General features: G+C 45.1%; 1 protein-coding gene across 13 annotated transcripts in view; it reads right to left on the reverse strand.

The window, feature by feature from the left end:
• Positions 1-13,990, reverse strand: part of DAB1 (DAB adaptor protein 1) — a 416,072-nt gene that overhangs the window by 131,258 nt on the left and 270,824 nt on the right. For 2 of the 13 annotated variants that reach the window (XM_032117462.1, XM_032117463.1), the window contains exon 1: positions 12,050-12,305. The exons of the other annotated variants lie outside the window; for them this stretch is intronic. The gene's annotated coding sequence lies outside the window, so the exon portion shown is untranslated. Of the gene's footprint in view, positions 1-12,049; positions 12,306-13,990 lie in introns of those variants that run through there. 13 annotated transcript variants of the gene reach the window in all.

Consider the following 13,990-nt stretch of genomic DNA (forward strand, 5'->3'; position numbering starts at 1 on the left):
AGGAGCTGCATCCAGATAAAGAGCCACGAGGAAAGGAGAGGGACCAGAAAACTGGGATTAAGAACTCACACAAAGAGCTGGCATCTCATCTGCCTCTATTTAAGGTCACAAAGAACACAGCAGAAGCTGCTGTCACAGCTTCTAAATTAAACCAAATGGTGTAGGTCCACAGGAAAAGAAAACCTGGTCTTGAGGATGCACATGGATCTCAAGACAATAGGATTTGATGCTCCTCCCCAGAAAGGAGTTGTATCTTCCTTACTGTATTAAAAGCAAGATCATCCTACCATTACTGCTGTACTTCTTGTTGAATATCGTAAGCTGAATTATTCCAAATACTTAATTTCATTAGATGAATTTTCTAAGAAGACATAAATTAGGGCATATGGTTCATAATATTTTCACTTCCTTTCCCTGTAACCCATTTCACTAGTTTTACACTTCATCAATTTAAGCATTATGGTTAATAGGTAACGTTTAATTCTGTCAAAGGAGGAAAAAAATCCAAGTGTCTCATTAGGAAGCTCTGATGGCTATTTCAGAAAGTAGTGCTACATTTTTCTACCTATGTCCAATAGAGATGAAGACACTGAAGTTGGAAGCACGTGCAGAACTTACAGGCTTCTGTGCAGGGCAAAAGCTTTTTTACTGCTCACTTGGGCACGAGGAAAAGTGGATCCCTGGGGGACAGAATCCCTGGGAGATTTACAGCTACACAACAGCAAAAGCAAAGCACTAAACCAGAGCACAATAATGTCTGTTTTACCACAGAATAAAATCAAGGGAAAGCAACATTTTATTTATGTTAAGCACAACACATTCCTACAACGATAATATATGAAGATTACCTAATGGCAGGAACAGCATCTCTGACTAACTCCAGGAAAAACATCAGTAAAGCTGTTTTCTACCCAAAACTATGCACTGAAGTGTGGCAGTAATCTTTCAAACACCAACAGGTGCCAGAATGTCACACAAGAACAAGAAACACATGAAAAAGCTTTCACAAAATATAAAGGAGGCTGAGTTCTCCATTACACACACTGTCTGGCTTACAATCACTGCAAAAATTTACAAGGAGCTGTTTTACAAATCTTTGTGATTGCGTGTGAACTCCACTTCCTCAAAATAAGCAAGACACATTTCTGTCACATACTAAGAATGCTTCTACAGGTGGTATTAGTGCCTTAAAAGCCCCAGTAATCAATCAGAATTATCACAGGAGGGGATTCAGAGTCATGTCAGGTTTTTGAATGACAGAAGCATGCGGAGCTTCGTACTACAAAAAGAGTGTTCAGAAATAGAATACATAATCTAATCATCTACTCACACTCCTGAAGAAGTGGGCCAGCAGATAAAAAAACCTTTGAAAAAACCAACAACCAAAATGTATCCCACTCCAGTTTATTAACACATCATTAGACTGTTTCACAAGTTGCTGTTAAATATAAAATTATTCACTGGAGAAAAGGGAGGCTGTGAGTAGTAACACATTGTACCTGTAATAGCAGCTGTTTCTTTTCTGCACCCTGACTCTTCCCTGAGCTGCTTTCCCCGTTGTATTTTTGAAATTCTGGGTACACTGTAACACAGCTCCTAAGGCTATAACCACGAAATGTAACAGGCTACTTTAAAAAGACAACCTTTGGCAGGTGAGGTTTGAGGTGTGAGGGTCGCAAGGCTCTTTTATACGTGCCAAGAATTAAGATTTGTCTTCCCAAGTGTGATGCACAGCACAGGAAGGACATGGTGCTGTAGGAGCAAGTCCAGAGGAGGCACCAGGGTGATCAGAGGGATGGAGCAGCTCTACTGTGAGGAAAGGCTGAGAGAGCTGGGATTGTTCAGTCTGCAGAAGAGAACCTTGGTTCAGAAGTTTCCCTCTCATGTTACTGCACAGAGATGCTTTAAGAAACTTCACAAGTTATTACCACTACCTCACTAAAACGTTAGGCCAGCATTTTTCATTTAAAGGAAATTTCCTCTAAAAAAGCACTTTGTGAACTCTACTAGAAATTGCAAGGCATTTCAGTCTCCCTTGTCTACTCCTCAACCTTTTATTACAACAATAAATAATATATGCAGTAGATTAATATTTAGAAGAACTTTACTCTCCTACTTGCATCGCTCTTATAAATTATTCTATTAATGAGTTATTTGATCTCAACATATTAGCACAAAAATTTACATTGTTCTCTGTACTACTCAGTAACCTATGTGCCTCCCTTCTGCTAAAAGCTTCTTTTCAAAGTGCTATTATTAATTGTCAAGCATTGGAACTGTTCCTCCAGACATTATCCCCTTTACTTTCAAGACAGGCAGACAAGATTTTCTCCACTTTTTGCAAGTCATGTACAACCTAAAGTACATCTGAATACACAATTCATTCTATTTAGCACTGTGCTCTCCCTAATGTGCCCAGTGTGGCCAACTTCTTACAGGAAGCGATTGCTGGAACCATCAGGACTCAGCAAGATTAATACACACTATGTTGTCATGTCTGCATCTTATCTCATGCAGTGATACTGGAATAAAGATGCAGTCCAACAGAAGTGTGCCAGCAGTGACCAAACCTGTACAACCATCTCCTGGAACTCTAGGCTGAACTTCTTCATGCTGTATTAATGTTAAAACTACAGAGCTATCAGCTTCTGTTCCCTGCTGACTGTAGTTTAATTTTAAGTTGCTCTTTTCACCTAACTCCTGCAACATTCACGTCCAAAGTGGGAAGGAATCCTCCAGACATCCTTGTTTCAGTTCTTTTGGTTTCTTCCAGCATTGTTTGAATACACAACAGTGAACTACACTGATCTCCAGAATGGTTTTTTGGAGAAGAAACCAGACATACACTAAATCAGCACAATTCCTGGTGGTTTCTTGATGCCTGTTTCTCATAACAAACCAAACCTCAGATTGTCTTGGAAAAATCCAGTGCCAGTCTTTCTCATGAAAATGTATGTGCACCTATGAAAATAAGAGCCATTCACTGTCATTCAGCCTAAGAATACATCTCCTTAATAAATTAATAAGTGATTAATCACTGTGAAGCAGCCAAAGGTCATCCTAGCCCAACAAAATGAGAAAAAGTCTTACAGGTAGTCCAAAACAGACACTAAAATTGATATTACACCTGCTTTACTCATTGACCACATCGCAAGTTATGTACACACTTTCAGCCATAAAGAAGGAAATCAACATTCTACACATCAGGAAAATGTATTCCTGTATTCCCAGACCCACGAGACAAATGACCCTACCTGTACAAATATTTCCCTTCTCTGTACTGTCCTTCTTCCCATCTCCACCAAAAAGCTCCATCTACAAACACTGATTAGCAGAATCAGCCACCCACAATGTGTACGGGTCACTTGCAGTCTGTTCTTTGAACTAGAGATGATCTTTGCAATAAAGAACAGAGTTAGTTCTCTACACAGCCTGAGCAATATTTCGAAGCTTGATGCGCATGATCTGCTCCCCTGGATTTCTGCTCCCTGGAAAAAAAGCAGCTCGAGTTCAGCGACTGAGAACAGGATCCTTCTCACCTAAATTTCAGTTGTCAGGACTGGGCATCGTGTCCAAGTTAACAAACTCAGCTGCTTCTACAAGGATTAGTGAGGCACAGAACCATCCCTTGGAGAGTCCTCCTTCTGCCATCTCTTCACCTCGTCCAAGAGCCCAACAGAACAAATTATGCAAGAATGAGACATAAGAAACTCTACATTCAAAAGGACAGCCACATACAGGTACTTTGCTGCACCAACAGTCCTGCCAAGAAGAAAATAAAGAGCTGCAACCAGAGCTCCCTTATGAAAATCACTTGCTGCTCTTTTTCAAGCCCAAACTCAGCAGTGTTGAAGTCTCAGACCTGTTTTGAGGCTGCGGCAGAGTTATTTTTCTGGTGTTGTTTGACAGCATAAAGAAGATTTCATGTTCTCTCCGGGAGCATCCTGCACTGAAATCCAGAAACTGAAGCCTGGCACTGTGGGATTCACTCAGTAACAATTCTTCACTTTTCTCTGAGGATCTGTATGCACCAAATTCAATTAGCATTTGCTACAAATGTAACATAGCAACAGGGGACAAGCTCTCATGTGATGTAAATCAGTGTAGTGCTTCTGATGTGGAGGAACTTTACCAAATTTCATCAGCTGCAACTCTCACGCAGTGCTGGTGAATAGCTCACTCCATCTCTAGGGAGGTAAGGACCATAAAATTTGAGTGCCAGGAACAGTAAGTGGTCAATTCAATTTGTTATCCTCTTTAGGACTTCTCGAACATTTTATTTCTCTTGTTTTCAGAAAGAAGAAAAATGGGTCAGAATATATAAAAACTATCACACAGGGATGGTGGGTGGAAAACTGTCCTGAAGCCATAATGTGAGATTTGATTACTTCAGCAGCCACAAAGAAAAACCCCATTCATAAAATAATCTTTATTAAACTCACTGATTTTTTTTTTTACTGTTTTTAAACTTGAGCTAACTGCCAACATGCTGTGTGAAGTAGCATTTCCTGTTGATTTGTTTTGTATTAATTATAGCGCAATTAAAAGGGGAGTCTTTATTGCAAACAACTACCAGGTGTTTTAAAACCACAAACAGGGGCCACAACATTTCCAAGTGACACTCTCAGTGTTACTGTGACACAATAAACACATTTTCAAATGCATGCACATTCACAGAAATAAAAACCCTAGCATGGGAAAACCTCCGTTATGTTTAAAAAGCAGGGAAAATCCACCTGCTGGGAAGACCCTTGATATTTGTGGAACAGCTGCTAAAAGTTAAGACATGAGGACCTAACAGGTCATCTAATCTTGCCATTAAAAGGTCTGAATTTGCTAATAGGCCCTGGAGCTTGAAGAAAACTGACACAAGAGGCAGTAACAATAAAACTAAATTAACTGTGGGTTTTTTTACATAAATGAATGAAAGGGAAAATTGAAATACTAATAAAATACTTGCTGCACTGACTGTTGGGTGAACTGAAGAGCAGTACAATTTCCTGAGTATCAGCTGTGCTGCACTACAGTTTAGAAGTATTTTGCTTTTTTTCCTAATTACCTTTATGCTTGGCTTAACTAAGCATCTACTTGGAAATTCCTAAGCCTGGAATCCTCTACAGCACCAAGTTATCAGTGTGGCACATCCTCACTAACCTCAAGATCAAGGAAGCAGAGTCTCCTACCCCACCACAGCCACAAGCCAAATATGAGTGGTTAAGAAATATTTGGTTTGCAAAGGTTACACAAGGAAATCGAAAAACTTAAAGCAAAGTCTTCATGCTACTTGTTTATTAAAAATATCCTAAATACACAAAAAGCTTTACTTTCTCCCCATCAATCCTGACAGATACTACGAGAGAGAATTAAAGGAAAGGTATGAACTCAATGAGGGGTGAATTCAAGTGACCTAATCCACTTTAATCTGGCAAAAAGCACATGCCAGTTGAAGTGTTCTGGCCAGTGTCAGGCATAGACTGACAGATCCTGGAAGGGCTATCACATCACTAACACTGTCTGCTCCTGCACGAGCACCGAGCCCTGCCTGCTCAGATCTCTTCATCCCAGCGTGATCTGAGGAAATACTGGAGGCACCTGAATAAATCCAGGGAAGGTTAAACAAGTTGAACTGCTCTTCTTCTTCGCTGTTTTAGCACAGTCTGTTGAGCTGCATCTCAAGTAACCAGGAACAGAAATGAAGCTTTTTTTTATGGTGTAAAAAAAGACCACCCACAAATCTTCCCTCAGTTACTTCAATTACTGAAAAAAAAAAAAATATATAATCCTTTAGGTTAAGAAACAACCAATATTGATGCCTGCTAAGTAACTGATCTGTCAGTAGGACAGAAGACAGTTATGTAAAAGGAAACTATGAAATGTGTATTGCATCAACCGGATTCCCAGTAATCCAAGTTCTCCAAGAAATTCAAGAGCAAAGAACTGTGGTATGATCTTGAAATTCTGCAGACTCAAAACTTTCCTATGCTTCCCAAGAATAAACCTGTGCAGGTCAGAAAGCTCTTTTCCCAAACACAAACACAGACAGATTGATAAGCTCTGGAGTGTATCTTGGGACCAACAGACTGATGGGTGCTACTATCTACAGAGTAACACCAGAAAAGGGTTTTGCACACCTGGAATTGCTTTAAGAGGCCACAGCTGCAGTGCCCAGATGCTGATCAGCTCCCAATGAGCTTCAAAACATGCTGTCCCCAACAAACATCCTCAGCAACTCTACAATCACCCACATCAAACCCCACCAGAATCCCTGTCACAGTGACAACAGAGATATTCATACTGCATTTTGCTACAAAAAGCATTTTGGGGAGATTCCAGCTCCATCTTTAGCAATAATAAGGAGACTTTGTATAAGAGGACTCTTGATTATCCTCAGTACTAAACAACAGCCCATCACATTCAGGTATGAATAACTCTAGCAGCCTTAGTATTCTGTCTTGATTGTCTTCCTCTTCACAAGTGTCCTCTAAATGTAATTTTCCAGTAAATACTCACTGAGGAAAAGCACCTCCTAAAACCACAGGGACATTGCCTAACATTTAAATCTGAAGTCTTTGCAAGACAGCAATATGCCTGCTAAAAGAAAACAAAACAGCAAGGCACACATGCATGATAGGATTATTGATCCAATACAATATAAATTAGGTCAGACTCCTCTTTGGAGAATTCTGAGTCAAGAACTAGGTGGTCCACTAAATTTCTATTCATTTGCCTTCAGGCTTGGGGAATTGCAAAGACTCTCAAGAAACTGACGCTCCTCTACCCACAAGAGTAATCACTATTTGGTGGTGGGAGGGGTGGGGAGTCTCTCAGTGTAACTGCTTGACAATACCTGGAGACCTGAGAAATCTTTATATAGTAAAAAGGGCAGCAAATGAATATTTGCATATATATATATCTATCTATCTCCATACACAGAGATACACAACATTCAATACAGAAAAAAAACAGCGCCCTGGTTTTTTCATGTTGTACGTATCATAAAATCATAGAACAGTTTGGGTTGAAAGGGACCTTAAAGCTCATCCAGTTTCAGTCCCTGCCATGGACAGGGACACTTCCCACTATCCCAGGTTGCTCCAGGCCCCATCCAACCTGGCCTTGGACACTTCCAGGGATGGGGCAGCCACAGCTTCTCTTCTTCCCTGTGCCAGCACCTCAGCACCCTCACAGGGAAGAATTTCTTCTGTATATCTTACATAAGAAAATATTCTTACCCTTAAGATATGAATACAAAACATAAGATACAAAATAACTAAAAAAGATAATATTAAAATACCCTTTAAAGAAGGGTAACCTCTGCATCCTCATTAAACCAAGAGTAATGGAATGACTCTCTGTAGAAAGTGCAAAGGATCACAGGCTGGAAAGTGCCTGGAGCCTGCTCCTCCAGCAGGCTTCTGCTCAGGAACACTGCATTTCCGAAAGCTCACTCACAGCCATCCTCCTCCCTGATTCCGTAAGTAACTGAAGGAAATCTTCACGCCTCCAAGGGCCGTAAGTTCACGTCAACTGCTTCACATATCTAAGGAGAGGACTGAGCCAGAGCAAGATGTGACAAGCAGCCCTTCAGCAATGCTGCTGCTCCACTGTGGATGGATCTGGCCAGGACATGCAGCTGTCTGAAGGGCTGGGACTTGGACAGCTGCTTCCCCCACAGCTGGGGACACAGCAGCCTCTGCACCTGCACCGACACACCGGGGTCATCCCAGGGAACGAGCTTCACTCTCACCCTGCAAAAAGCAATATATTGATTCACAGACAAAAGCTGACAGGCCTTGCTCTGCTCTGGCTCTTCAATACAGCACCACCTTGAGAGAGATCCACCACTGCAAACAGGCTGTGCGGACCCCACTGCCACCAGCAAGGCTCACACTGGTAGGTTCTGACAGAGGATTTGTGCACGTGGCTGAACCACTTAAATGAACAAAGTCGAGGACTTAGAACACTGCTTACACCTAGAACACATGAAAACGTGTTTGACAGCAGTGTAAGATCAAACACACAGATACAGGTACCTTTCCTGGAGCTCACAGTACCGGGTTCACTCACCTGCTCTAAGTTGTGACAATTCTGCTGCCTTGAAACAGAAATGGAAGATTGATTCATGGATGAAATTCTTAAACCACCACCATGAAATGTCATTTGGCTGCAGTTAGACTGGGTAAAAACTAGTGTTAAGGGCAAAATATAGAGCTGCAGGCTCTCTTTGTGACAAATCAAAGTATGAAAATGAAAAGGTTTCAATCTGATTAATTACTTGGTTTAGAGTATATGCTTTTCATTCTACTGTATCAAAATACTCCTAATAAAACAGTGCAGCTGATGAAGTCAAGCACTGCCTTACAAAGGCTGGCAAATTTGCAGAACAGCACTTGAGGTTCAGATTAGTAAAATCCTAACGAATATCTACTCTAATACCCATGTAATTGCAGGGAATGCATTTGCAAGTGGTACAATTAAAATAAAAATAAAGTAAAAGAAGGAAAAAAACCACTGGTACAATAGGAAGTCCAGACTGATTTCAGTGTCAGTTTAAGAGACTGAAGTACCATCCTGGAAGAATGAAGATCCCATTTAAAGGGATGCCAAGAAACAAAGAATCACAATAAAGATTTCCAATTCTTTCCCAGATCACAACATGCTTCCATCTTTCACTGTAAGTAACAATGCCAACAATTCTCAGTTTCATCACTTTTGTCCCAGACACCAAAATGGTTTCCATATGTTTGATTGCTAATGATTGCTTTATCCCAAGTGCTCATCTCTTCCTGAGCACTGCACAAGGAGCTGCCCAGCACAGGCTCCTGAAGACTTCCTTGGAGCTAAATAAATGTTGCTTTTGCACTACATGTTGCACCTCCTTCCGGGAGCCAGCACCTGGCATCTCTACATCTCATCTTCCTACCCATAAAAACAGGTTAGTGCAGGACTTATTTTATCTCCCAAAACCACCAGGCAAATAAATGCCTTAAAGACAGAGCTGGTGCTGTAAGAATGAAGCCACAGAAAGGCTGAAGGCAAGCACTGCTGAAATAACACCAAACAGAACAGGACATATGAGAGACCAAGTAATAATGTAGTTTTATTCCTAAGTAATTGGCTGAGCAAACGTACAGTGATCCAGCAGCTCTGATTCATTCTGCAAGAATGCTTGGGTAGTGTTTATAAAAACCAAGTCATTACCTTGACTAAACATTGACTTGGACAGTTAACTTTAACCATCAAGACCTTGACTAAATATTGACTGGGAAAGTTAATTTGAACTATAACATCTAGAAAATCGTGTTCCTCTTTCCTAGTATTTGCTATCACTTCAAAATGCAAACAGGGCTGTAAAAATAGAGATTCTCCCACCTCACTGATATTTAGTTGCTGAGCTTGGCTGTTGCTAAATTCAACACAAATACCTTGAAAAAATTTGAAATATAAAATACTTTAGAGGCAATGGGCCTGTTAGGGATGAGAGGAAATGGTCAATCTTCCTTTGCTTGACCAAGGACCCATCAAAAGTATTAAAAAAAAAGTATCACAAGGTTAATGTTTTAAATTTATTCTGATACATACATGCAGCAGTTCTACAAATTTTGCAAATTTTAAAAGCTGTGCCTTGCCCAAACAATCACACAGGCTGACCAACAGGAGAAGGGGTTCATTTTGATACCTCTACTTTTTAGTAGCAGCTACTTCAAGTCTACATCCTCCACTACTGGTTTCACTTCATCATGGGAGGCCATGGGTCAAAGGACATACACAGGGTCTTTCACTGGCTGAGTTAGAAAAAAAAAAAAAAGAAAAAGAAGAAAAATCAATTTCAATCCTCCTAAGATGAAACCACTGATGTGTGCAGTCACTAAGGTCCCAAAGGTAATCCTACAAGAAAACATGATGGTGTCCTCCATCACTGTGTCGAGATACTGTTAAAGTGCAGCAAAATCACCTATGAGGTAGAGTCCAAGATCAAAACACTCCAAACAATAAATCTGTATTTCTAGACCAGTGTGAGCAGTGCATTTTAGCTGTGTAATGACATAAAAAGGTAATGACAAAGGGGCAAGGAATCCTATGCTTCGGAAGGTGTTATGTATGTGGATAAAGAAATAAACAATGCTATGAATCCAGCACTAATTCCACCCACAGTTTTAGCTCAAGAGTTTGAAAGTCCCTTTTAGCTTCAAGCCTTGATTCCTTTTTTAATACATCAGCTGCCTTTAGCACACCCAATGAAAAACAGCTTAAGAGCAAATATAAAAGACATAAATCTCAGCTACGAGCGAAAATACCAAACTGGTGAAAACTTGCTCTTCCATTATTTTTGAGTATAGCAGTAAGGAACAGATTGATACTGGTGTTACAGGGGGTGAGGGTGGGGAATGAAAGAACAATAAACAATACAGTCATCAGTAGTTTAACACAGCGCTGCGTCTTGCAATGGAAACATACTGTGAAACAGCTTGCGAGATAAGCTTCGTCAACGATAAGTAATTTTTATTCCGTTTGAGTGGCTGAAAACAATAAACATGATTAAATGCTTCAGACATGCATTCAGAATTTAGACAAATGGCAAAGAGTTCCAAGGACTTTGCTTTTAAAACGACTTCGGGGAAAGACCTGGAAATTAACTTAACTGGTTTGAAACGTACAATGAAACAGAAGTTCGTCGGGAAATTAAAAACTTCCCATTCGTCTGCCAGCTCCACGACTCTCCAGCCCAGAAACCAGTTTTGTCATCTACCGTTCTTTACTATGATTATTGGTCCCAGTTTCCCACCTCACCATTTCGCCATTCATAGAGGCATTTCAAATGTGCCGGTCATGAACCTGAGCCTCCCTGCCGTGAAACACCCCGGAAAACACCAAAGGAAGAGGTGGCTCTGGGGAGTTCACAGTTCCCTGCTTGTCCTGCCGGCCCTTGTGGGCTCTGTCACCACTGTCCTGATCCAGCCTGGCAGCAGCTCCTGCGCCCACCTTCCTCCCACCGCCGGCAGCCCAGCAGCGCTCTGAACTTTCATTCCCGGCTGCCTGCTCCTGGTGACTCGGTGGCCGTGCACAACCCCGAGAAGAAAGCACTCCAAAACACGCAGATCGTGTGGGGGGGGGGGGGGGGGGGGGGGGGGTGTCGGTTTTTTTCCCTAAAGTAGGGGCTTGTAAGGGAGAGGCGCAGGAACCCGCAGCACCTCTAACGCAAGCGGTCACTCTGCACCCGCTCCCCTGCCCGCGCACCGCTGGCCAGCGCCGGGGGCTGCTGGCCGGGGGCCAGCGGGCGGTCCCCAGAGGGTCCCCGGCTGGTGAGGGCGAGCTCGCCCAGCGCCCTGCGCGTCCAGCGGCCCCTCCGCCCCGGGCGCCATTTCCCCGCCGCTCCTCAGCGCGGCGTCCCCCGGCCCTGCCGCACCTTCCCGGGCAGGGCAGCGACGGCGCAGCCGAGCCGCATCCCAGCCCGCGGCCGGCCCCCAGCCCGCGGCCGGCCCCCAGCCCGCGGCCGGCTCCCAGCCCGCGGCCGGCCCCCAGCCCGCGGGCGGCCCCCAGCCCGGCAGCGGGGGGCGCTTCCCGATGGGCGCTTCCAGCTGCGGGGCTGCAGCGGCCGAGGTTCCCGAGAGCGGCGCATCCCAGGGACCCCCGGCACGGCGGGGGCGGCCGGGGGGAATCCCGCAGCCGCATCACATCTGTGGGTCCCTCCTCGATTTCATTTTACTTGCCCCGCTGCGGGGGATGGCGAAAGCGCCCCCAGCCCTCTGCCCCAGGGCTCGGCTGGGTGTGGGGCAGCCCCGCACCGCGCTCCCCCCGAAGCCGGCAACTTCCCGCGACTCGCAGGGGATTCCAGCCCTTTCCCCGTCTCGGAGGGACGGGAGGGGGGGAAGGACGGCCAAAAAAAAAACTTCCTTCGGAGAAAAGCTGCCCTTCCGTGCCTGCTGCGGGGAAGGGGTCCCCGCTCGCAGGAGGAGAGGCGCACCCCGCTGTGCCCCCGAACCCCGCACCTGCCGCCGCGCCGCCCTCAGGACCGGCCGCGCAGGGGAGAGGGGAGCGGCTCTCTCACCTGCCCCAGCGAGCCCTCTCCTCCTCGCATTCCTCTGCTCCCCATCGTGGGCGCAGCAGCTGCTGTTATTCCTTAGGATACACATGGCTCGTCCATGCTGGGAGAGCCGCCTTCCCGCGCCGCCTGCCCTCTCCGGCCCCGCCAGCGCGGCGCTGAGGCCAGAGGGAGGGGAAAAGGGAGGTGTGCGGCGGAGGAACGCTGCTGATGAGGGGTCGGTCTCCTCCTCCTTCTCCTCCTCTCCCAGGGCTGGGGGTCTCAGCGCCGCTGTGCAGCTGGGCAGGGAGAGGGGGACGGGCGAGGAGGGGGCTGGAGGGGCTGTCCCCGCTCGGGGCGGGGGGCTGGGCGCGTCGGCTCGTCCGCAGCCCGTCATCGGCTCCGGGGCAGCCCCCGAGTGCGGGCAGAGCGGAGCGGCTGGAGAGCCCCCCGCCCCGCCCGCAGCACCGCGCTCAAGCACGGCCGGGAGGAATCGGTACCAGGGGCTTCCCCGGGGCGGCCGAGCGCACGGAGGGCGGTCAGTGGGTCAGTCAGGGCGGGGGGTGGCCGCTGCCCACGCGTGGAGCCCGCACACGGCCCCGCGAACGCGGCTCCCCCCGCACGGCCGCGGGGCTCCAGCCGGGCCGCGGGGCTCCAGCCGGGCCGGGGGCCCCGCCGCCACACCGCCACCAGTGTGCTGCTTTTCTCATGGCTTCTCGCAGTCACCCATGAAAATTTAATGAGGCATTTAGGGCTGTTACCTTCAGAGTCAATGGAGGAAGCATATTTAGCCTAATGCACTCGCTGCCGAGCCAATAGGTCTGTTGCAGGCGGATCAGAAGTCATGGAGAGACTCTCCTTTCAACACAAAATTCACGACCCATTAAACTTATTCTGTGATAACAGCTTCTTTACAAACGGAGACCCATAGAAAACAGAGGCTGTCATGCACTTCCCGAAAGGATTTACATACAGAGAGAAGTACATTTGCCAGGTTATTGCCATTTCACCAGTATTATCTCCAATCAATGCATAAAAGCAGCGCTGCTCTCGCTAACCGAGGTAAATGACTACAAGAAAAGCTTTTTGCAGCCTCTAGATAGATCTGATTCACCCCCCGGGGCTGAGTGGCCACGTCTCCCTCGGCTGACAGGGAAGAGGGCTCAGAGCATCACAGAGGATTGGATCTGATCCGGAATTACGAGCGAGATGTTCTGCAGGACACGCAGATACCCAACTGCTGATGTGCACTCCCCGGGATGACAGCCAGGGCGGGATCACCAGGATGCTCACAAGGTTGAAAGAAGTCTACAGGTTATTTTACCTCCGCCTGACAGGCAGGAGAGCTGAACCAATGTGGCAACACACTTAACAGGGCAGGGAGCAGAGGGAAAGGCTGAGCGAACAGATTGATTGAAAGTACATGCACAGATCTGGTAACATTCTCAAACATTATCAGTTTCATCTCCCTCAATTATTCTTTCTGCAGCACATTAGGTATTAAGCATAAAAGATAACGTCATGTAATAACCTTTACAATATAAAAAATTCAAAATTCAAGCCACATTTATAGAAGCAGTTGATGCAATGGAGCCTTTCGCTATAGACCTGTTGTCTTCATTTCAATTTATTACAGAAATGAAAGGTCAGATTCTCAATTGAACCTACTTATTCTAATGTGAATTTAAAAAAGTAAGTTCTAGTAGTTAACTTCATTGCAGCACAATTTCCTATGGGTGAGAATTTCACCATCTAGGAAGACAACTAAAGGAGAAATAAAGTAATTTTTTTCATTAGGAAATAATAGCATCCTTGAGGAGACATGCTTGTCTATATGTATTAGGTCCAATAAAATATTGGGGATCCTTAGTTTCCAAAAGGCAAGTTTTTTTGTTGGGGAAACAGTAAATGAGCTGCTCTTAGCCTTTGACCAAAGCACAATAAAATGAAGTTGCATTTATTGTGTTG

Source organism: Corvus moneduloides, chromosome 9 (genome assembly GCF_009650955.1).
Source record: "Corvus moneduloides isolate bCorMon1 chromosome 9, bCorMon1.pri, whole genome shotgun sequence".
NCBI lineage: Eukaryota > Metazoa > Chordata > Aves > Passeriformes > Corvidae > Corvus > Corvus moneduloides.